This window comes from Ahaetulla prasina, chromosome 3 (genome assembly GCF_028640845.1).
Source record: "Ahaetulla prasina isolate Xishuangbanna chromosome 3, ASM2864084v1, whole genome shotgun sequence".
Taxonomy (NCBI): Eukaryota; Metazoa; Chordata; class Lepidosauria; order Squamata; family Colubridae; genus Ahaetulla; species Ahaetulla prasina.
The window spans coordinates 223,105,727-223,129,452 of NC_080541.1; the positions used below are offsets into that span (position 1 = coordinate 223,105,727).

A 23,726-nucleotide genomic window follows, 5' to 3' on the forward strand; every position below is an offset into this window, starting at 1 on the left:
ATGGTTATCCACTAGGACTCCAAGATCCCTCTCACAGGTACTACTATTGAGCAAGGTACCACATATACGGTACTGGTGCATTTTGTTTTTTTGGCCTAAATGTAGAACCTTACTTTTTTCACTGTTGAATTTCATTTTGTTAGATAGCGCCCAATGTTCAAGTCTGTCAAGATCCTTCTGTATCTTGAGCCTATCTTCTGGAGTGTTGGCTATTCCTGCCAGCTTGGTGTCATCTGCAAATTTGATGAGTTCCCCATCTATCCCCTCGTCCAAGTCATTGATGAAAATGTTGAAGAGTACTGGGCCTAAAACAGAGCCTTGGGGTACTCCACTGCATACTTCCCTCCATGTGGATGTAGTTCCATTGAGGACTACAGGTTGAGTGCGGTTGGTCAGCCAGTTACGAATCCATCCGGTGGTGGTGCTGTCTAACCCACATTTTTCTACTTTATCTAGTAGTAGGTTATGGTCTACTTTATCAAATGCTTTACTGAAGTCTAAGTAAATTATATTTAGTACCCATCATTAGTACCCATCAAGATATTAAAATGATATTAAAATGGAAATGAGCAATAATTGGCAGACACAGAAACTATTTATTTCAATCAACAGATAGAAAGAAAAAAAACAGCCAATCGCCAACCTTTTTTCTATCTTTAGAACATAAAAGTAGCCCTACTAAAGGGCCCCAAAAATTCCATGGACCATTCAGAACTATTGGCGACATTGGGCTTTCCGTTGACACCAAGCTCTAAGATGGCAATGGACACTGAAGTTAGAGCGTCCTCACAACCGCGGCCAAACGTGTCCAGGGCTGAACAAAAAGGGCTTTTCCCAAAGATTTCCACCGGTTTTAATACCGGGACTTTCGCACGAGGCGAAACGGTGCATCCAACACGGGAGAATCGCGGATCCTTCCTCTTCGCAAAGCATCACGGTTGAAGCAAATGCAAATGAGGCCTCTCACCGCCCCGCCCACTTTGGATGAGCTTTAATGCTTCCTTGGCGAGTAGAGACCAGAGTCAGGCCTGAAAGTGGGTGCAAACTGACGTCAGCTCAACGAGGCTTTTCTCCTTTGATAACGAGCTGACGTCAGTTCTGCATCCTGACTGTCACTTTAGGCGTGACTCCGATTTGATCGCCCAGGTTTCTCGCTCGCAGAGCAGCCACCGGAGAAGGAACTGAGCAGGGGGGCGGGGAGGGGAGTGGCCTCATTTGCATCGGCTTCGACCGTGATGCTTTGCGAGGAGGAAAGGCTGCGATTCTGCCCTGATGGAGGCACCGTTTCGCTTTGGGCGAAAGTCCCGGTTGTGGAACCGGCGCGAACGTTGGAAAAAGTCTCCTTGTTAACCCAGGGACACGTGTTTAGGCGCGGTCGCCCGGGACGCCTTGCATTCATATGGTGGCGCCCGCAATTGGCTGCAGCTGCCTAAGAAGCTAATGGGCTCCCAACAACAATCAATCAACAGCGAGAGAGAATCAGGAGCCTCTGAACCGTTAAAGGAAAAAAATGATGAAAAGCTGAAGAAAGATAAAAAAAGGGAAAATAGATGAATAGGAGAAAGTAAAATGATCATGGTTCTGAAGAACTGCAATGATAAAAATGAAAGTTTACCCAAACATTTTTTGTTTTGGAGGATCCCCATTAAATTTTCTGACCTAGAATGAAAGGAAATCCAGGGGTTGCCATCACCCATCTCCTTCCACTTATGACTGTATGACTGAACTTTGTTGCTTGTATCCTTACGATTTATATTGATATTGTTTTTTATTGGCCAAGTGTGACTGGACACACAAGGAATTTGCCTTGGCGTATATCCTCTCAGTGTAGCCTAATAAAAAAAAAGGATTAGGAATGATATGATCGCTGTCTTCCAGTATTTGAGGGGATGCCACAAGGGGGGCGGGTCAACTTATTTCCCAAAGCACCAAAAGGCAGGACAAGAAGCAATGGATGGAAACTAATCAAGGAGAGCTCCAACCTAGAAATAAGGAAAAATTTCCTGACAGTGAGAACAATGAATCAGTGGAACCGCTTGAATATAGAACAGAATAATAAGGTTGGAAGGAACCTTGGAGGTCTTCTAGTCCAGCCCCCTGCTTAGGCAGGAAACCCCATACAATTTCTGACAAATGGTTCTCCAATCTCTTCTTTAAAACTTCCAGGGTTGGAGCATCCACAAGTTGTTCCACTGGTTAAATTGTTCTGTCAGGAGATTTCTCCTTAGTTCCAGGTTGCTTCTCTCCTTGATTAGTTTCCATCCATTGCTTCTTGTCCGGCCTTCAGGGGCTTTGGAGAACAGCTTGACTTCCCCTTCTTTGTGGCAGCCCCTGAGATATTGGAAGACTGCTATCATACCCTGAGTCAGAGGTGGGTTTCAGCAGGTTCTGACCAGTTCTGGAGAACCAATAGCGGAAATTTTGAGTAGGTTGGAGAATCGGTAGTAAAAATTCTGACTGGCCCCACCCCATCTATTATCTGCCTCCCGAACTGATCGGGAGGGAATGGGGATTTTACAATAACCTCCTTCTGCCACACCCACCAAGCCACACTCACAGAACTGGTAGTAAAAATTTTTGAAACCCACCACTGCCCCCAATCCTTCTTTTTATCAAACTAGACCTACCCAATTCTTCCAACAGTTTTTTATATTTTTTAGCCTCCAGTCTCCTAATCATCTTTCTTGCTCTTCTCTGCACTCTTTATAGTGTCTCTCAACATCTTTTTGATAGGGTGGTGACCAAAACCGGATGCAGGATTCTAGGTGAGGTCTTTCTAAGGCTTTATAGAGTGGTATTAATACCCCAGTGGATCTTGATTATATCCCTCTGTTAATCCAGTTTAGGATTGCAATGACTTTTTTGGGGTGCCACCCAATACTCTTGGGACCCACAAGCCATGCAAAGAAGGAAAGGAATTTCTCCCATTCGCACTCATCAAGATATTACAATGAAAGTAAACAACGATTGTCACAAACGGGAAAAATCTCTTTCTAAAAACACGCAGAAAGACGGAGATAAGCAGCAATTCCACTACTTTTCTCTATTTTTAAAACCAAACAAAGATAGCCCTACCGAAGGGCTCCAAAAATTGATTAACCCATTCTGAACTGCTGTCTCCGAGAACTTCGGCGTATCGGTTACTGAAGTTAGCTCAGACACCGACCTCTACGGTGGCAATGGACACTAAAGTTAGAGCGTCCCTCACAACCGCGGCCAAACACGTAAACATGGCTGACCAAAAAGAGCTTTCTCGAACATTTTCGCAGGTTTTAATACCGGGACTTTCGCACGAAGCGAAACGGTGTATCCAACACGGGAGAATCGCGGATCCTTCCTCTTCGCAAAGCATCACGGTTGAGGCAAATGCAAATAAGGCTGCACACCGCCCCGCCCACTTTGGATGAGGATGAGGGGGCGTGGAGAGGAGTGACCTCATTTGCATTGGCTTCGACCGTGATGCTTTGCGAGGAGGCAAAGCTGCGATTCTGCCCTGATGGAGGCACCGTTTCCCTTCGGCCGAAAGGGTCAATACTTAATGCAAGACATCCCCCTTTGGGGATGTGTGAACAAAAAAGGCTTTTTCGAACATTCCAACCCCTCCCGGTTCTAGAACCGGGACTTTCGCACGAAATTAAACTGTGCGTCCAGCACGGGAGCTTTAATGGGGGGCTTCCTCTTCGCAAAGCATCACGGTTGAGGCAAATGCAAATAAGGCTACACACCGCCCCGCCCACTTTGGATGAGGATGAGGGGGCGTGGAGAGGAATGACCTCATTTGCATTGGCTTCGACCGTGATGCTTTGCGAGGAGGCAAAGCTGCGATTCTGCCCTGATGGAGGCACCGTTTCCCTTCGGGCGAAAGGGTCAATACTTAATGCAAGACATCCCCCTTTGGGGATGTGTGAACAAAAAAGGCTTTTTCTGGGTGAACAAAAAAGGCTTTTTCGAACATTCCAACCCCTCCCGGTTCTAGAACCGGGACTTTCGCACGAAATTAAACTGTGCGTCCAGCACGGGAGCGTTGTGGGGGGGGCCTTCCTCTTCGCAAAGCATCACGGTTGAAACAAATGCAAATGAGGCTACTCATAGAATAGAATAGAATAGAATAGAATTTTATTGGCCAAGTGTGATTGGACACACAAGTAATTTGTCTCTCAGTGTACATAAAAGAAAGATACGTTCATCAAGGTACAACATTTACAACACAATTGATGGTCAATATATCAATATAAATCATAAGGATTACCAGCAACAAAGTTACAGTCCTACAGTCATAAGTGGAAAGAGATTGGTGATGGGAACTATGAGAAGATTAATAGTAGTGCAGATTCAGTAAATAGTTTGACAGTGTGGAGGGAATTATTTGTTTAGCAGAGTGATGGCCTTCGGGAAAAAACTGTTCTTGTGTCTAGTTGTTCCGATGTGCAGTGCTCTATAGCGTCGTTTTGAGGGTAGGAGTTGAAACAGTTTATGTCCAGGATGCGAGGGATCTGCAAATATTTTCACGGCCCTCTTCTTGATTCGTGCAGTATACAGGTCCTCAGTGGAAGGCAGGTTGGTAGCAATTATTATTTATTAATTATTTGGCGAGTAGAGATCGGTGTCAGGCCTGAAAGTGGGTGCAAACTGTTATCAAACTCGTTATCAAAGGAGAAAAGCCTAGTTGAGCTGCCGTCAGTTTTGCATCCTGTCACACCGATTTGATCGCCCCGGTTTCTCGCTCGCAGAGCAGCCACCGGAGAAGGAACTGAGCAGGGGGGGCGGGGAGAGGCGTGGCCTCATTTGCATCGGCTTCGACCGTGATGCTTTGCGAGGAGGAAAGGTTGCGATTCTGCCCTGATGGAGGCACCGTTTCGCTTTGGGCGAAAGTGCCGGTTGTGGAACCGGCGGGAACGTTGAAAAAAGTCTCCTTGTTAACCCAGGGACACGTGTTTAGGCGCGGTCGCCCGGGACGCCTTGCATTAACGCCGGAGCCCGCAGTTGGCTGCAGCTCCCAGGTTGCATCAACAGGGAGAGAGAATCAGGAGCCCCTGAAGCGTTAAAGGAAAGAAATGATGAAAAGCTGAAGAAAGGGAAAATAGATGACTAGGAGAAAGTAAAATTATCATGGGTCGGAAGAATCGCAATGATAAAAATGAAAGTTTTCCCAAACATTAATTTTTTGTTTTGGAGGATCCCCATTAAATTTTCTGACCTAGAATGAAAGGAAATCCAGGGGTTGTTGGGGGTGTTTTGTAATGCAGGTAAGAGAGCAAGAATAAGGAAGGAACCATTGTTGAAGGAACCATTAAAAAAGGGGGGGGGGCCTGGGTCTTCCAAATGTCAGAAATTATTGGGGGGCTAATCAATTAAAGGGGGTCCCAGAAATTATAGCAGCAACTAGAGATTGAATATGGAGGGATGTAGAGTTGAAAGAATGAAGGGAAAGAGGTGATCCTATAGAAACAGACCGGTTTAAAAAGGATATGAAAAGAAAATTGCGAGGAGGATTTCAAATCCCTTTTTAAAAAATTCGATATGGAATAAATGGAGATACTGGCTAATGCCAGGAATTTCTCCTTTAACAACAGTGGGGGTGGCGAAACACATGTCTGTTGGGTGAACAAAACAAAAAAGCCTTTTTGGAACATCCCCCCCCCCCCCCATTTCAAGAACCGGGACTTTCACACGAAGCGAAACGGTGTATCAACACAGGAGAATCGCGGATCCTTCCTCTTCGCAAAGCATCACGGTTGAGGCAAATGCAAATAAGGCTACACACCGCCCCGCCCACTTTGGATGAGGATGAGGGGGCGTGGAGAGGAATGAGCTCATTTGCATTGGCTTCGACCGTGATGCTTTGCGAGGAGGCAAAGCTGCGATTCTGCCCTGATGGAGGCACCGTTTCCCTTCGGCCGAAAGGGTCAATACTTAATGCAAGACATCCCCCTTTGGGGATGTGTGAACAAAAAAGGCTTTTTCGAACATTCCAACCCCTCCCGGTTCTTGAACCGGGGCTTTCGCACCAAAATAAACTGTGCGGCCAGCCCGGGGGCTTTGTGGGGGCTTCCTCTTCGCAAAGCATCACGGTTGAAACAAATGCAAATGAGGCTACTCATAGAATAGAATAGAATTTTATTGGCCAAGTGTGATTGGACACACAAGGAATTTGTCTCTCAGTGTACATAAAAGAAAAGATACCTTCATCAAGGTACAACATTTACAACACACTTGATGGTCAATATATCAATATAAATCATAAGGATTGCCAGCAACAAAGTTACAGTCATACAGTCATAAGTGGAAGGAAATGGGTGATGGGAACGATGAGAAGATCAATAGTAGTGCAGATTTAGTAAATAGTTTGACAGTGTTGAGGAAATTATTTGTTTAGCAGAGCGATGGCCTTCGGGAAGAAACTGTTCTTGTGTCTAGTTGTTCTGGTGTGCAGTGCTCTATAGCGTCGTTTTGAGGGTAGGAGTTGAAACAGTTTATGTCCAGGATGCGAGGGATCTGCAAATATTTTCACGGCCCTCTTCTTGATTCGTGCAGTATACAGGTCCTCAGTGGAAGGCAGGTTGGTAGCAATTATTATTTATTAATTATTTGGCGAGTAGAGATCGGTGTCAGGCCTGAAAGTGGGTGCAAACTGTTATCAAACTCGTTATCAAAGGAGAAAAGCCTAGTTGAGCTGCCGTCAGTTTTGCATCCTGTCACACCGATTTGATCGCCCAGGTTTCTCGCTCGCAGAGCAGCCACCGGAGAAGGAACTGAGCAGGGGGGGCGGGGAGAGGCGTGGCCTCATTTGCATCGGCTTCGACCGTGATGCTTTGCGAGGAGGAAAGGCTGCGATTCTGCCCTGATGGAGGCACCGTTTCGCTTTGGGCGAAAGTGCCGGTTGTGGAACCGGCGGGAACGTTGGAAAAAGTCTCCTTGTTAACCCAGGGACACGTGTTTAGGCGCGGTCGCCCGGGACGCCTTGCATTCACGGTGGAGCCCGCAGTTGGCTGCAGCTGCTAAAAAAGGCAATGGGCTCCCAGGCTGCATCAACAGCGAGAGAGAATCAGGAGCCCCTGAAGCGTTAAAGGAAAGAAATGATGAAAAGCTGAAGAAAGATAAAAAAGGGAAAATAGATGACTAGGAGAAAGTAAAATTATCATGGTTCGGAAGAATCGCAATGATAAAAATGAAAGTTTACCCAAACATTAATTTTTTGTTTTGGAGGATCCCCATTAAATTTTCTGACCTAGAATGAAAGGAAATCCAGGGGTTGTTGGGGGTGTTTTGTAATGCAGGTAAGAGAGCAAGAATAAGGAAGGAACCATTGTGGAAGGAACCATTAAAAAAAGGGGGGGCCCTGGGTCTTCCAAATGTCAGAAATTATTGGGGGGGGCTAATCAATTAAAGGGGGTCCCAGAAATTATAGCAGCAACTAGAGATTGAATATGGAGGGATGTAGAGTTGAAAGAATGAAGGGAAAGAGGTGATCCTATAGAAACAGACCGGTTTAAAAAGGATATGAAAAGAAAATTGCGAGGAGGATTTCAAATCCCTTTTTAAAAAATTCAATATGGAATAAATGGAGATACTGGCTAATGCCAGGAATTTCTCCTTTAACAAAAGTGGGGGTGGCGAAACACATGTCTGTTGGGTGAACAAAACAAAAAAGCCTTTTTGGAACATCCCCCCCCCCCATTTCAAGAACCGGGACTTTCACACGAAGCGAAACGGTGTGTCCGTCAAGGGAGAGTATTTGCAGATCCCTCGCATCCTGGACATAAACTGTTTCAACTCCTACCCTCAAAACGACGCTATAGAGCACTGCATACCAGAACAACTAGACACAAGAACATTTTTTTCCCGAAGGCCATCACTCTGCTAAACAAATAATTCCCTCAACACTGTCAGACTATTTACTGAATCTGCACTACTATTAATCTTATCGTTCCCATCACCAATCTCTTTCCACTTATGACTGTATGACAGTAACTTTGTTGCTGGCAATCCTTATGATTTATATTGATATATTGATCATCAATTGTGTTGTAAATGTTGTACCTTGATGAACGTATCTTTTCTTTTATGTACACTGAGAGCATATGCACCAAGACAAATTCCTTGTGTGTCCAATCACACTTGGCCAATAAAAATTCTATTCTATTCTATTCTATTCTATTCTATTCTATTCTATTCTATTCTATTCTATTCTATTCTATAGCATCATGGTTGAAGCAAATACAAATGAGGCTACTCATCTCTCCACCTCCCCGTTCACTTCGGATTAGGTGCGGTCGCCCGGGACGCCTTGCATTCATGGTGGAGCCCCCGCAGTTGGTTGCAGGTGCCAAAAACAGCCAGTTGACTCCCAGGCTGCATCAACAGCGAGAGAGAGACAAGATCCCATGAAGCCTTAATACCACTTTATAATGCTACACTTGGAACACTGCGGCCAATTTTCCTTGCCACGATGTAAAAACGATGCTGAGACTCTAGAAAGAGTGCAGAGAAGAGCAACAAAGAGAATTACCTATCCAGTTGGCCACACACACACTCGCCCCCTTAACCCAGGTCAACCCAACCCTGATGAGGCCCTCAATGAAATTGAATTTGACACCCCTGGCCTAGATTATCCAGTAGGTCAGCTGTAGCAGCCACCGTCAACTACTTGGGCACCAGGCACCAACAGCTTTGTGGAGTAGAGGTGATAATAGTTCTGTGGCTACCAGTTGACGGTCCATAAAGAGGGGAGAGTTGCTTCACAGAATCAAAATATTATAAGATAAATAGGATACAAATTTGTACAGTAACAACTCGCAGGCAATTTACAGTTTCTCTATCTTTTGAACCAGGTAAAGGTAGCCCTGCCGAAGCAAGGCCTCAAAAAATTAATCGAAACTCATAAATGTTCCTCTCCACGGAAATCTTTAGTAAAAGGCGAAAGATTTATACGATCTGAAGAGAAACCAGAGTATGTTTGCTGCTTCCACCGACACCGAGCCCTATGACGGCAATAAACACTGAGGTTACAGCGATCCGTGAGACTGCGGACAAACACGTGTCTGTGGGTGAACAAAAAGGCTTTTTCGAACATTCCTGCGAGGTCTATAACCGGGACTTTTGCACGAAGCGAAACGGTGCATCCATCACGGAAGAGTCGTGGGTCCTTTCCCTTCGCAAAGCATCACGGTTGAAGCGAATGCAAATGAGGCTACTCATCTCTCCGCCTCCCCGCTCAGTTTGGATTCGGTTTAATGCTTTGTTGGCGAGTAGAGATCGGCGTTCGGATCGGAGTCAGGCCTGAAAGTGGATGCAAACTGACGTCAGCTCAACGAGGCTTTTCTCCTTTGATAACGAGCTGACGTCAGTTTTGCATCCTGTCACTTTAGGCGTGTCCCCGATTTGATCGCCCAGGTTTCTCGCTCGCAGAGCAGCCACCAGAGAAGGAACTGAGCAGGGGGGGCGGGGAGAGGCGTGGCCTCATTTGCATTGGCTTCGACACTTAATAAGGTACAACACATAATGATAGTCATAGGGTACAATTAAGCAATCAGGAAACGATATCAATATAAATCGTAAGGATACAGAGGAATTATTGAGTCTGTCATTTGCACCTCTATAACTGTCTGGTTCGGTTCTGCAACCCAACAAGAAAAACACAGACTTCAGAGGATAATTAGAACTGCAGAAAAAATAATTGCTACCAACTTGCCTTCCATTGAGGACCTGTATACTGCACAAATCAAGAAGAGGGCCGTGAAAATATTTGCAGATCCCTCGCATCCTGGACATAAACTGTTTCAACTCCTACCCTCAAAACGACGCTATAGAGCACTGCAGAACAACTAGACACAAGAACAGTTTTTTCCCGAAGGCCATCACTCTGCTAAACAAATAATTCCCTCAACACTGTCAGACTATTTACTGAATCTGCACTACTATTAATCTTATCGTTCCCATCACCAATCTCTTTCCACTTATGACTGTATGACAGTAACTTGTTGCTGGCAATCCTTATGATTTATATTGATATATTGATCATCAATTGTGTTGTAAATGTTGTACCTTGATGAACGTATCTTTTCTTTTATGTCCACTGAGAGCATATGCACCAAGACAAATTCCTTGTGTGTCCAATCACACTTGGCCAATAAAAAATTCTATTCTATTCTATTCTATTCTATTCTATTCTATTCTATTCTATTCTATTCTATTCTATTCTATTCTATAGCATCATGGTTGAAGCAAATACAAATGAGGCTACTCATCTCTCCACCTCCCCGTTCACTTCGGATTAGGTGCGGTCGCCCGGGACGCCTTGCATTCATGGTGGAGCCCGCAGTTGGTTGCAGGTGCCAAAAACAGCCAGTTGACTCCCAGGCTGCATCAACAGCGAGAGAGAAACAAGATCCCATGAAGCCTTAATACCACTTTATAATGCTACACTTGGAACACTGCGGCCAATTTTCCTTGCCACGATGTAAAAATGATGCTGAGACTTTAGAAAGAGTGCAGAGAAGAGCAACAAAGAGAATTACCTATCCAGTTGGCCACACACACACTCGCCCCCTTAACCCAGGTCAACCCAACCCTGATGAGGCCCTCAATGAAATTGAATTTGACACCCCTGGCCTAGATTATCCAGTAGGTCAGCTGTAGCAGCCACCGTCAACTACTTGGGCACCAGGCACCAACAGCTTTGTAGAGTAGAGGTGATAATAGTTCTGTGGCTACCAGTTGAGGGTCCATAAAGAGGGGAGGGTTGCTTCACAGAATCAAAATATTATAAGATAAATAGTATACAAATTTGTACAGTAACAACTCGAAGGCAATTTACAGTTTCTCTATCTTTTGAACCAGGTAAAGGTAGCCCTGCCGAAGCAAGGCCTCAAAAAATTAATCGAAACTCATAAATGTTCCTCTCCACGGAAATCTTTAGTAAAAGGCGAAAGATTTATACGATCTGAAGAGAAACCAGAGTATGCTTGTTGCTTCCACCGACACCGAGCCCTATGACGGCAATAAACACTGAGGTTACAGCGATCCGTGAGACTGCGGACAAACACGTGTCCGTGGGTGAACAAGAAGGCTTTTTCGAACATTCCTGCCGGTTCTACAACCGGGAGTTCCGCACGAAGCGAAACGGTGCATCCATCAAAGGAGAGTCGTGGGTTCTTCCTCTTCGCAAAGCATCACGGTTGAAGCAAATGCAAATGAAGCTACTCATCGCCCCTCCTCCCCGCTCGGTTTGAATGAGGTTTAATGCTTTGTTAGCGAGTAAAGATCTGCGTTCAGATCGGAGTCACGCCTGAAAGTGGGCGCAAACTGACGTCAGCTCAACGAGGCTTTTCTCCTTTGATAACGAGCTGACGTCAGTTTTGCATCCTGTCACTTTAGGCGTGTCCCCGATTTGATCGCCCAGGTTTCTCGCTCGCAGAGCAGCCACCGGAGAAGGAATTGAGCAGGGGGGGCGGGGAGAGGCGTGGCCTCATTTGCATTGGCTTCGACACTTAATAAGGTACAACACATAATGATAGTCATAGGGTACAATTAAGCAATCAGGAAACGATATCAATATAAATCGTAAGGATACAGAGGAATTATTGAGTCTGTCATTTGCACCTCTATAACTGTCTGGTTCGGTTCTGCAACCCAACAAGAAAAACACAGACTTCAGAGGATAATTAGAACTGCAGAAAAAATAATTGCTACCAACTTGCCTTCCATTGAGGACCTGTATACTGCACAAATCAAGAAGAGGGCCGTGAAAATATTTGCAGATCCCTCGCATCCTGGACATAAACTGTTTCAACTCCTACCCTCAAAACGACGCTATAGAGCACTGCACACCAGAACAACTAGACACAAGAACAGTTTTTTCCCGAAGGCCATCACTCTGCTAAACAAATAATTCTCTCAACACTGTCAGACTATTTACTGAATCTGCACTACTATTAATCGTTTCATAGTTCCCATCGCCAATCTCTTTCCACTTATGACTGTATGACTATAACTTGTTGCTGGCAATCCTTATGATTTATATTGATATATTGATCATCAATTGTGTTGTAAATGTTGTACCTTGATGAACGTATCTTTTCTTTTATGTCCACTGAGAGCATATGCACCAAGACAAATTCCTTGTGTGTCCAATCACACTTGGCCAATAAAATTCTATTCTACAAGCAGAAACCTTACAGTCGTAAATGGAAGGAGATGGGTGGTGGGAACGATGAGAAGATTAATAGTAGTGTACAACTACGATATATAACAGGGGTCTCCAACCTTGGCAACTTTAAGACTTGTGGACTTTAACTTCCAGAAGTTTAACTTCCAGCAAAGCTGGCTGAGGAATTCTGGGAGTTGAAGTCCACAAGTCTTGAAGTTGTCAAGGTTGGAGGCCCCTGTTATATAGCACAACTAAAGAACATTTTAGCAGATTTTAAATTAAACTGGTTGAATTTTAATACAGTTAGAGAAATGGATAAAAGTGGAAGAAAGATTCAAGGAGAAAGACAGTTAACAAAATTTGGAATGATTATAAAAGAATGTGAGCTGAATGAAGAATATATAGGTAAAGGAAGAATTGGGAAAATATATAGAATATTAACTGAATTAGAAGAGCAGGCAAAAGGTTTAAAATTAATTTGGGAATCAGATTTAGGAGAAATAAATGACAATGATTGAGAAAATATTTGGAATAGAAGAATATATAAGAATATATCAGTGTTAAGGAAAATGGATATAAAATGATATGGAGGTGCTACTTAACACCATGTAACTAAGTCAAATAGATGGTAAATATACAAATATTTGTTGGACGTGCAAGAAAGAGATTGGAACATATAAACGTGGGATTGTGATACTGCACAAAAAATATGGGACATGGTGTTTAGAGAAGTTATAGCACTTTTCAACGTAAATTTAGATACATCTAAATTATTCTATTATTGCTGGTGGAACAACAGATATAAATGAAACAAAAAAGGAAATCACTGTAAATTTGATAATGGCAGCAAGACTAGTGATGGTTAAACATTGGGGACAAAATTGGGATATTCAAAGAAATGAAATGGTATAATGAAATTTGGAATATGGCAACAAATGATAAATTAAAAACAAATTAAATTTAAAAAGGGGATGATTAAAGTAAGCAATTATAATGAAATATGGGGGGATTTTATAAAATCTGTGTTGGTGGAAGGCAAATCTACGCAAGGATATATGTTGTTTTGGAGGGGATAAGGCCAGAATTTGAATATATTGTATATCTTTACGAATAGAACAGAATAGAATTTTATTGGCCAAGTGTGATTGGACACACAAGGAATTTGTCGGTGCACATGCTCTCAGTGTACATAAAGAAAAGATACCTTCATCAAGGTACAACACTTACAACACTTAATGATAGTCATAGGCTACAATTAAGCAATCAGGAAGCAATCAGGAAGCAATCAGGGGCCGGATAGCTCAGGCTGGTAAAGCCTGTTATTAAGAACACAGAAGCCTGCAATTACTGCAGGTTCAAGCCCGGCCCAAGGTTGACTCAGCCTTCCATCCTTTATAAGGTAGGTAAAATGAGGACCCAGATTGTTGGGGGGGCAATAAGTTGACTTTGTAAACATATACAAATAGAATGAGACTATTGCCTTATACACTGTAAGCCGCCCTGAGTCTTCGGAGAAGGGCGGGATATAAATGTAAACAAAAAAAATCAAAAAAAAAATCAATATCAATCATAAGGATACAAGCAACAAAGTTACAGTCATACAGGCATAAGTGGAAGGAGATTGGTGATGGGAAGGATGAGAAGATTAATAGTAGTGCAGATTTAGTAACTAGTTTGACAGTGTTGAGGGAATTATTTGTTTAGCAGAGTGATGGCCTTCGGGGGGGAAAAAACTGTCCTTGTGTCTAGTTGTTCTGGTGTGCAGTGCTCTATAGCGTCGTTTTGAGGGTAGGAGTTGAAACAGTTTATGTCCAGGATTTTAGCTGTTATAGAAAAAGAAAGATAAAGGGGCAGGGAATTGCCTCAGGAATGTGGGTGCACTGTATTATTTGTATTTTTTTTCTTATTCTTTTTTTGTACTTAGATGTATATACACATGTTCCTATTGTTTGCATTACTTGTATTTAAAATAATTAAATTGAAAAGTAACAAATCAATTATTGTTCCTTGCACCAATAGGAAAAGCAGTTGAGAGGTATTTAACCACATATCCCATTGAGAGACCAATCCCAGCCAGCCCACCCTTTGGGATCCAGCCAAATGGAAGACAATGCTTAAAAGAAGCACCTTCCTCGGCCATTCAGATACTATAATGCAAACGAAGAGCGCTATAACTCGTAAACTATATTATAGGAAAAGTTCGTAGGCCACTCACAGATTTTTCTCTATTTTTTGAACCACGCAAAAGTAGCCCTGCCGAAGCAAGGCCTCAAAAAATTAATCGAAACTCATAAATGTTCCTCTCCACGGAAATCTTTAGTAAAAGGCGAAAGATTTATACGATCTGAAGAGAAACCAGAGTATGCTTGTTGCTTCCACCGACACCGAGCCCTATGACGGCAATAAACACTGAGGTTACAGCGATCCGTGAGACTGCGGACAAACACGGGTCCGTGGGTGAACAAAAAGGCTTTTTCGAACATTCCCGCCGGTTCTACAACCGGGAGTTTCGCACGAAGCGAAACGGTGCCTCCATCAAGGGAGAGTCGTGGGTTCTTCCTCTTCGCAAAGCATCACGGTCGAAGCAAATGCAAATGAAGCTACTCATCGCCCCGCCGCCCCGCTGGGTTTGAATGCGGTTTAATGCTTTGTTGGCGAGTAAAGATCTGCGTTCAGATCGGAGTCACGCCTGAAAATGGGCGCAAACTGACATCAGCTCAACGAGGCTTTTCTCCTTTGATAACGAGCTGACGTCAGTTCTGCGTCCTGGCTGTCACTTTAGGCGTGATTCCGATTTGAAAATGAATGGTTAAAAAAATTTAGGTTTAACAGATTAACAAGTATGTCTGGCCTAACAAAGAAAAGGATTAGGAGTGACACCATAGCAGTCTTCCAATATTTGAGGGAGTGTCACAAAGAGGAGATGGGATCATCAACCTATTTTCCAAAGCGCCTGAGAGCAAGACAAGAAGCAATGGATGGAAACTAATTGTAATTTAATGTCCAGTAATGTCCTTCCTGTTAAAGACTACTTCAGCTTCAATTGCAACAATACAGAAGCAACCAATAGATTTAAACTTAATGTTAACCACTTCAATCTAGATTGCAGAAAATATGACTTCTGTAACAGAGTTATCAGTGCTTGGAACACATTACCTGAATCTGTGGTCTCTTCTCATAATCCCAAAAGCTTTAACCAAGCTTTTACTTTAACCAAAAACTCTCTACTATGACCTCACCCCATTCCTAAGAGGACTATAAGGGGCGTGTGCCTACCGTTCCTGTCCTATTATGTTTTTTTCACATATATATATATATATGTATGTATGTATGTAGGTCTTTGGTTATTCGGGTTTTCTCCCGCGTAAAATTGGAAGTGTCTTGGCAACATTTCGACAAAGTCTCATTCGTCATCTTCAGGCTTCAGCTTCGTGCTTCTGGGAGCAAAAGAAGCACGTCCCAGAAGCACGAAGCTGAAGCCTGAAGATGACGAATGAGACTGTTGTCAAGATACTTCATGAGGAGAAACCAGACTTACACAAACACTGTGAAACCTCAGAAAACAAATATATATATATATATACTCATATATATGTTTATATACTATATAATCATTTTGTGTGATGGTTGTGTATATTGTTGTGACAAAAATAAATAAAATAAAATAACCTAGAAATAAGGAGAAATTTGGTGACAGAATAATTAAGAATAATGACAGAATAACCTACGCAAGGGTCCTCTTTGTAGACTTTAGTTCAGCATTCAACACCATCATTCCAGACACTCTTCTTACTAAGTTAAACCAGATGCAAGTACCTGAACAGAATTGTAAGTAGATCACAAGCTTCCTAACAAATAGGAAGCAGCAGGTGAAGCTAAGCAGGATCACATCAGATACCTGTACAATTAGCAAAGGGGCCCCCCAAGGCTGTGTGCTCTCCCCGCTTTTCTTCTCTCTGTATACCAATGACTGCATTTCCAACGATCCATCTGTCAAGCTACTGAAGTTCGCAGATGACACAACAGTGATTGGTCTCATTCGAGACAATGACGAATCCGCATATAGACGTGAGGTCAAACGACTAGCCTTGTGGTGCGACCGAAACAATCTGGAACTGAACAAACTCAAAACCGTAGAAATGGTGGTAGACTTTAGGAGAAACCCTTCCATACTTCCACCTCTCACAATACTTGACAACACAGTATCAACAGTAAAAACCTTCAAATTTCTAGGTTCTATCATATCGCAAGATCTCAAATGGACAGCTAACACCAAAAACATCATTAAAAAAGGACAACAAAGACTGTTCTTTCTGCGCCAAATCAGAAAGCTCAAACTGCCCAAGGAGCTGCTGATCCAGTTCTACAGAGGAATTATTGAGTCTGTCATCTGCACCTCTATAACTGTCTGGTTTGGTTCTGCAACCCAACAAGACAGACACAGACTTCAGAGGATAATTAGAACTGCAGAAAAAACAATGGCTACCAATCTGCCTTCCACTGAGGACCTGTATACTGCTTGAGTCAAAAAGAGGGCTGGGAAAATATTTACAGATCCCTTGCATCCTGGAAATACTGTTTCAACTCCTACCCTCAAAACGACGCTATAGAGCACTGCACACCAGAACAACTAGACACAAGAACAGTTTTTCCCCGAAGACCATCACTCTGCTAAAGCAAATAATTCCCTCAACACTGTCAAACTGTTTACTAAATCTGCACTACTATTAATCTTCTCATCGTTCTCCTCACCCATCTTCTTCCACTTATGATTGTATGACTGAACTTTGTTGCTGGTAATCCTTATGATTTATATTGATACTGTTTCCTGATTGCTTATTTGCACCCTATGTCTATCATTAAGTGTTGTACCTTAGAATTCTTGATGATCTTTTATGTACACTGAGAGCATATGCACCAAAGACAAATTCCTTGTGTGTCCAATCACACTTGGCCAATAAAAAATTCTGTTCTATTCTAGCCAGTGGGGCTTCTTGTCTTCAGAAGTCGGGGGTGCTCCATTGCTGGAGATTTTCAAGCAAAGATTGGGCATCCATATTTTCTGGGATGGTATGACCACTCCTGTCTTGGGCAGGGATTGGACTACAACAGGGAACCCCAACCCCCGGGCCACAGTCTGGTACCAGATCTGGTACAATCTGCAGGCAAATCGCCGGAAAGGGTTGGGGGGCCTTTGGCTTGAGAAACCTAACCTACCCCACCCCCTTTGGGATCCAGCCAAATGGAAAAACGCAAGACAATCATTAGATTATGATCCAGTAGGTCAGCTACAGCAGAGGCTTCTCAACCTTTTGGGTACGTAGACACGGGTTCGTAGACAGGAAGAAGTACGGTTTTGCGTGCTGGCTACTACATCCCGCTTGTCCGTGCGGTCCCGCCCGGTGGAGACCCACAAACCATGAGAACAAAAGGCGAAAGAAAACGCTCAGCTCACTCACCCAGATACTATAAACGTAAATGAGCAACAATTTGCGCACGCGAGAGATGAAGCGCTGTCATTCACAAACCAAGACAAAGAAAACTACGTAACCCATTCAGAAACTTTTCTCTATTTTTAGAACCACGCAGAAATAGCCCTACCGAAGTAAGGCCTCAAAAAATTCATCGAAACTCATAAATGTTCCTCTCCACGGAAATCTTTAGTAAAAGGCGAAAGATTTATACGATCTGAAGAGAAACCAGAGTATGAATTTTTACCCTCCCCGACGCGAACCGCTACGGTGGCCAGTGCTACTCAGGTTACGGCGTCCTAAGCAAAACACGTGTCACCCGGTCGGGATAAATATCTTTGCTCCCGTTCCCGTCGGTTTTAAGAACCGGGCCTTTTCTCACGAAAGGAAAAATGGCAAAACCTCACGGGGAGCCACGCGGGTGGTGCCTCGCAAAGCATCACGGTCGCAATGAATGCAAATGAAGCTGCTTATATCCCCGCCCTGCTCAGTCTCATCAGATTCAAATCAGAGTCACGCCGAGTCACATTCAGAGAGCAGGGTGACGTTACGTCAACGCGGTTTTAAGAGGGGGGGGCTCTGTGTGTGTGTGTGTGTTTTTTTTTTTAACCTGTATTCTCAGAACCTTGCAAACGTGGGTTTTGTGCTGTAAGGATCTTTCCCTCTCTGATTGTCCTTTGCTTCGGATTAAAAGCACCGTTTTTCATTTCCTGCAGAACTGGGGAAACGGCAGGGTCGCCTCCCCTTTCTTTGCAGGACCGTCAGCATATGCACTGCAGTGGGGAAAATCCCAGGCGCAAGTACAGCACTCGGCCCATGCTCAGAGGTCCCCTTGCCCTGATCTTCAAATTGCAAGACCAGGTTCAAAATAAAAGAGCCTCGGAGCCTGCCCATTCGGATTAAAAGTGGATCAGCCTCTCAATGGAAACGGCCGGTGAGACTTGGCAAAACGCACCCCATGTGCAAAATGCCCATGTCTTAATTTCAATCTTGCACCGAGCCATTAAATGCTGACAATAAGAGAAACCATATTTATGATGGTTGCAGTGTCAGTGTCAGGGTCATGTGATCCAGAGGTGGGTTTCAGCAGGTTCTGACCAGTTCTGGAGAACCGGTAGAGGAAATTTTGAGTAGTTCGGAGAACCGGTAGTAAAAATTCTAACTGGCCCCATCCCCATCTATTCTCTGCCTCCCGAGTCCCAGCTGATCGGGAGGAAATGGGGATTTTGCAGTAACCTTCCTCAGAAGTGGGGTGGGAATGGAGATTTTACAGTATCCTTCCCCTGCCACGTCTGCCAAGCCACGCCCACCAAGCCATGCCACGCCCACCAAGCCACACCCACAGAACTGGTAGTAAAAAATTTTTGAAACCCACCACTGAGGCAAACCCCTTTTGCGACCTTGTAACAAGCATAGTCAATGGGGAAACCAAATTCACTTAACAACCGTGTTCTTAACTGAACAACCGCAGTGATTCACTGAGGTGAGAAAGGGTCTAAAATGTGGTAAAAACCCCTTGGCAGATGTCTCACTTAGGAACAGAATTGCTGGGCTCAATTCTGGTCATAAATTGAGGACTACCTGTATATGCCCAGATCCAAGCAGGGTTGCCTTTTGCAATGGAAAAGATTGTGTCAATACACTGATTTGTATTGATATATTGACCATAGTTTGTGTTGTAAATGTTGTACCTTGATGAACGTATCTTTTCTATTATGTACGCTGAGAGCATATTTATTTATTTATTTTATTTTGTCACAACAATATATGTAGGAATCATACAAAAGATTATATAGTATATAAACACATATATGAGTAAATATAAGGAGGTATAAGCATATATATAGGAAGAAGAAAAGAAAAACAATAGGACAGGAACGGTAGGCACGTTTGTGCGCTTATGCACGCCCCTTATGGTCCTCTTAGGAATGGGGTGAGGTCAATAGTAGAAAGTTTTTGGATAAAACTTTTAGGATTATGGGAAGAGACCACAGAGTCAGGTAAAGTATTCCAAGCACTGATGATTCTGTTACAGAAGTCATATTTTCTGCAATCTAGATTAAAGCGGTTGACATTAAGTTTAAATCTATTGGTTGCTCTAGTATTATTGCAATTAAAGCTGAAGTAGTCTTTAACAGGAAGGACATTACAATAGATGATTCTGTGAGTTAAGCTTAGGTCATGTCGAAGGCGACGGAGTTCCAAGTTTTCTAAGCCTAGGATTTCAAGTCTGGTGGGATAAGGTATTTTGTTTTTTTCAGAGGAATGGAGAACTCTTCTTGTAAAATATTTCTGGACACGTTCAATTGTATTGATGTCAGAGATGTGGTGAGGGTTCCAAACAGGCGAGCTGTATTCTAGAATTGGTCTAGCAAATGTTTTATATGCTCTGGTTAGTAGTGTGGTGTTTTTGGAAAAGAAGCTACACAAGATTAGGTTTACAACTCTTAGAGCTTTTTTTGCTATGTAGTTGCAGTGGGCTTTGGCACTTAGATCATATGCACCAAGACAAATTCCTTGTGTGTCCAACCACACTTGGCCAATAAAAAATTCTATTCTATTGAGATGTTTTGCTATGGCACCCAGTCTGCCAATAACCATTGAGGTCACAACGGCTTATTTATCCCACCGTTTTTCAGCTTCTATTTCCCCTTCTCTTCGTGATTTTTTTTCAATTCTTTCTCTTCTTTTCTACAGGTGATCCTTGACTTACGACCACAATTGAGCCCAACATTTCTGTTGTGGAGTGAGAATTTGTTAAGGGAGTTTTGACCCAAGGTGAAATCCAGCGAGTTCTGACAGGTTCTGGCGAACCGGTAGCGGAAATTTTGAGTTGTTCGGAGAACCGGCAAATGCCACCTCTGGGCTGGCCCCAGAGTGGGATGGGAATGGAGATTTCGCTATATTCCCCACTGGTTTTGACTCATTTTATGACTTTTCTTGCCACATTTGTTAAGTGAATCACTCCAGTTGTTAAATGAGGAACACGGTTGTTAAGTGAACCTGGCTTCCCCATTGTCAGAAGTTCACAAATGGGGGATCACATGATCCCAGGATCCTCTAACCGTCATAAATATGAACCAGTTGCCAAGCATCCGAATCAGTGGCGAAATCCAAATTTTTTTTACTACCAGTTCTGTGGGCGTGGCTTGGTGGGTGTGGCTTGGGCGTGGCAGGGGAAGGATACTGCAAAATCCCCATTCCCACCCCACTCTGGGGCCAGCCAGAGGTGGCATTTGCCAGTTCTCCAAACTACTCAAAATTTCCACTACCGGTTCTCCAGAATCTGTCAGAACCTGCTGGAGTTCATCCCTGAATTCAATACGCTGTGTTATGAGTCAAGCTTGTACAAGTGACTTGTGTTCCGTTTCGCACACTTAATGATCGTTGCAACAAGCCGCGGTGTGGCTCAGGCTGTAAGATAGCCTGTTATTAAAACACAGCTGCCTGCAATTACTGCAGGCTCGAGTCCCACCAGGCCCAAGGTTGACTCAGCCTTCCATCCTTTATAAGGTAGGTAAAATGAGGACCCAGATTGTTGGGGGGGCAATAAGTTGACTTTGTATATAAATATACAAATAGAATGAGACTATTGCCTTACACAATCTAAGCTGCCCTGAGTCTTCGGAGAAGGGCGGGATATAAATGTAAATTTAAAAAAAAATAAAATTAAAAAACAACAACTCCGTGGTCACGTGATCAAAATTCAGGTGCTTGGCAACTGGCTCATATTTATGACGGTTCTAGAGTCCCGGGGTCCCCTGATCTCCTTTTACATCCTTCTGACCAACGAAATGAATGGGGAAACCAGGTTCACTTTACAACGGTGTTGTTATTCACTTAACAATACAGCGGTTCACTTAAAAACAACTGCGGCAAGGGAGGTCATGAAAACGGGCTAAAATTCACTCAACATATGTCTCGCTTAGCCACATAAATTTGGTGTGTATGTGTCGGTTGTGGTCGTAAATCAAGGACTACCTGTATCTGAAAATCTCACCACCTTTTTAACCTGCTCGCGTTCGACATATTTTCATCCCTTATAATTCCCACCCGTTTTCAGGACCGGCGCAGGATAATTTTTACAGATGTTCGAGTGACTCATTTTGGCCTCTGTGTTAGGTGTTGTTTTGCAATCAGCTCTTGCGATCTTTTTGCACGAGCAGCTGAGTCTGTGATCTACTGTTTCTCCTGCTTCTTTGCACTGTTTGTACTCGGAACATCTGGCTGGATGGTCAAAGGAAGCTAACTCTTTCTCTAAAAGCCCGCGGGCCAGGGATATTTCTTCCTTTCTTTGCCCCTCCCTACAAATACTTTTATCTTGATCTGGCGCCGTTTAATATTCAGATTGCACAGCAGGAAAGAAACATTTTTAATTCCATCGTGTTTGTCTCCAAGATAAACAAGGGGCGAGATCTTGGAAGAAACCCAATGCCCGTTCGCAAACATTTGAGCCTGCAACCAAGAACAGATTAGCTCAAAAGAAAACTATGGCTAGCTAGAGAAATAAAAGTGGATTTAAAAGAAAAGGCTTGTTTGGCCGAAATCGCCTCTTTCAAATCCAGACTTCCTAGAAAGGTTGTCTCCTGCCTTGAACGCTACTTATTAGCTCTACTGGTAGTCCTCGATTTACGATGACAATTGAGCCCAACATATCTGTTGCTGAGCAAGGCAATGAAGCGAGTTTTGCCCTCCATTTTATAACCTTTCTTGCCCCAGTTGTTAAGTGAATCATTGCACTTGTTAACTTGGTAAGCCAGTTGTTAAGTGAATTTGGCTTCCCCGTTGACTTTGTGTGTTAGAACAGGGGTCTCCAACCTTGGTCCCTTTAAGACTTCTGGACTTCAACTCCCAGAGTCCCTCAGCCAGCGAAGCCAGAAGTCTTAAAGGGACCAAGGTTGAAGTCCAGAAGTCTTAAAGGGACCAAAGTTGGAGACCCCTGTGTTAGAAGGTTGCAAAAGAGGATTGCACGATTGTGGGACGCTGCAACGTCACAAATACGAGTCAGTTGCCAAGGGTCTGAGTTTTGATCCTGTGATCATGGGGATGCCGCAGTGGTTGTTAAGTGTGAAAAATGGTCACAAATCTCTTTTTTTTCAGAGCTCTTGTAACTTTGGTCACTAAACGAGTGGTGATAAGTTGAGGATTTCCTGTATTGAAAAGGCTGTAATCGAAAGATGAATCTGTGAAGTGGGAATACAGGTAATCCTCGAGTTATGACCATAATGGAGCCTGCCCATTATGTGAGTACATAAATTGTAAAGCTCCTAAAACCAACATGGTTTTAAGGACCTTCTTTTGCAGTGGCTGTTAAGTAAACACCAAGGTCAGTTAAGTGGCATGGTTTTGCTAAAAAAAAAGGATGTATATGCCAATTTTCACCAAAACTATCGTAACTGTCAGATGACAGTGGGCTGCTGCAAACAGCTGTAAATGAGGCCGTCTTAAGGAGCTCACAAAATGTGGTTATATGATCTAGTCCCACCTTAGGCTGTGAGTTCCAATCCTGCCTTAGCCACAAAAGCCAGCTGGAAGATTTTGGGCCAATCATCAAGAGACAGTGAGTTCTAGTCCCGCCCTAGGCACGAAAGATGACTGGGACAATCACCAAGAGACGGTGAGTTCTAGTCCTGCCCTAGGCACGAAAGCCAGCTGGGTGACTTTGGGCCAGTTACTCTCCGCCCAACCCACCTCATAGAGTTATTGTGAGGAAAAGAGGAAGAGGGAGGAATATTAAGTTACACTTAACACTTGCTGCCTTGAGTTATTTATAAAAGTAATAAAAAGAAGATAAAAAAAGTCAGAAAGAAAGAAAAATGAAGGAACGATAAAAAGGAAAGAAAAAAGAAAACAAAAAGAAAGGAAAGAAGGAAAGAAAACAAGAAAGAAGAAGAAAGGAAGTAAAAGGAAAGGAAGAAGGAAAGAAAAGGAAGGGAAGAAAGGAAAGAAAAAGGAAAGAAGAAGAAGGAAGGAAGGGAGGAAGAAGAAAGGAAAAGGAAAGGAAGGAAAGAAAAAAGGAAAGAAGAAAGAAAAGGAAAAGGAAAGGAAAGGAAAAGAAAAGGAAAGGAAGAAGGAAAGAAAAAGGAAAAGGAATGGAAGAAAGAATG

The 23,726-nt window shown here is 43.3% G+C and overlaps 1 protein-coding gene and 4 non-coding genes across 5 annotated transcripts in view; all 5 read right to left on the minus strand.

The window, feature by feature from the left end:
• LOC131194476 (peroxidasin homolog) overlaps positions 1 to 23,726 on the minus strand; it is a 117,658-nt gene that overhangs the window by 88,763 nt on the left and 5,169 nt on the right. The window lies entirely within an intron of this gene.
• LOC131196439 (U5 spliceosomal RNA) lies at positions 8,840 to 8,954 on the minus strand. Its single transcript, XR_009154724.1, has one exon. It is a non-coding gene; the product is annotated as a U5 spliceosomal RNA (small nuclear RNA).
• On the minus strand, positions 10,848 to 10,962 carry LOC131196440 (U5 spliceosomal RNA). The gene has a single exon (XR_009154725.1). It is a non-coding gene; the product is annotated as a U5 spliceosomal RNA (small nuclear RNA).
• On the minus strand, positions 14,398 to 14,512 carry LOC131196441 (U5 spliceosomal RNA). The gene has a single exon (XR_009154726.1). It is a non-coding gene; the product is annotated as a U5 spliceosomal RNA (small nuclear RNA).
• Positions 17,742 to 17,856, minus strand: LOC131196442 (U5 spliceosomal RNA). Its single transcript, XR_009154727.1, has one exon. It is a non-coding gene; the product is annotated as a U5 spliceosomal RNA (small nuclear RNA).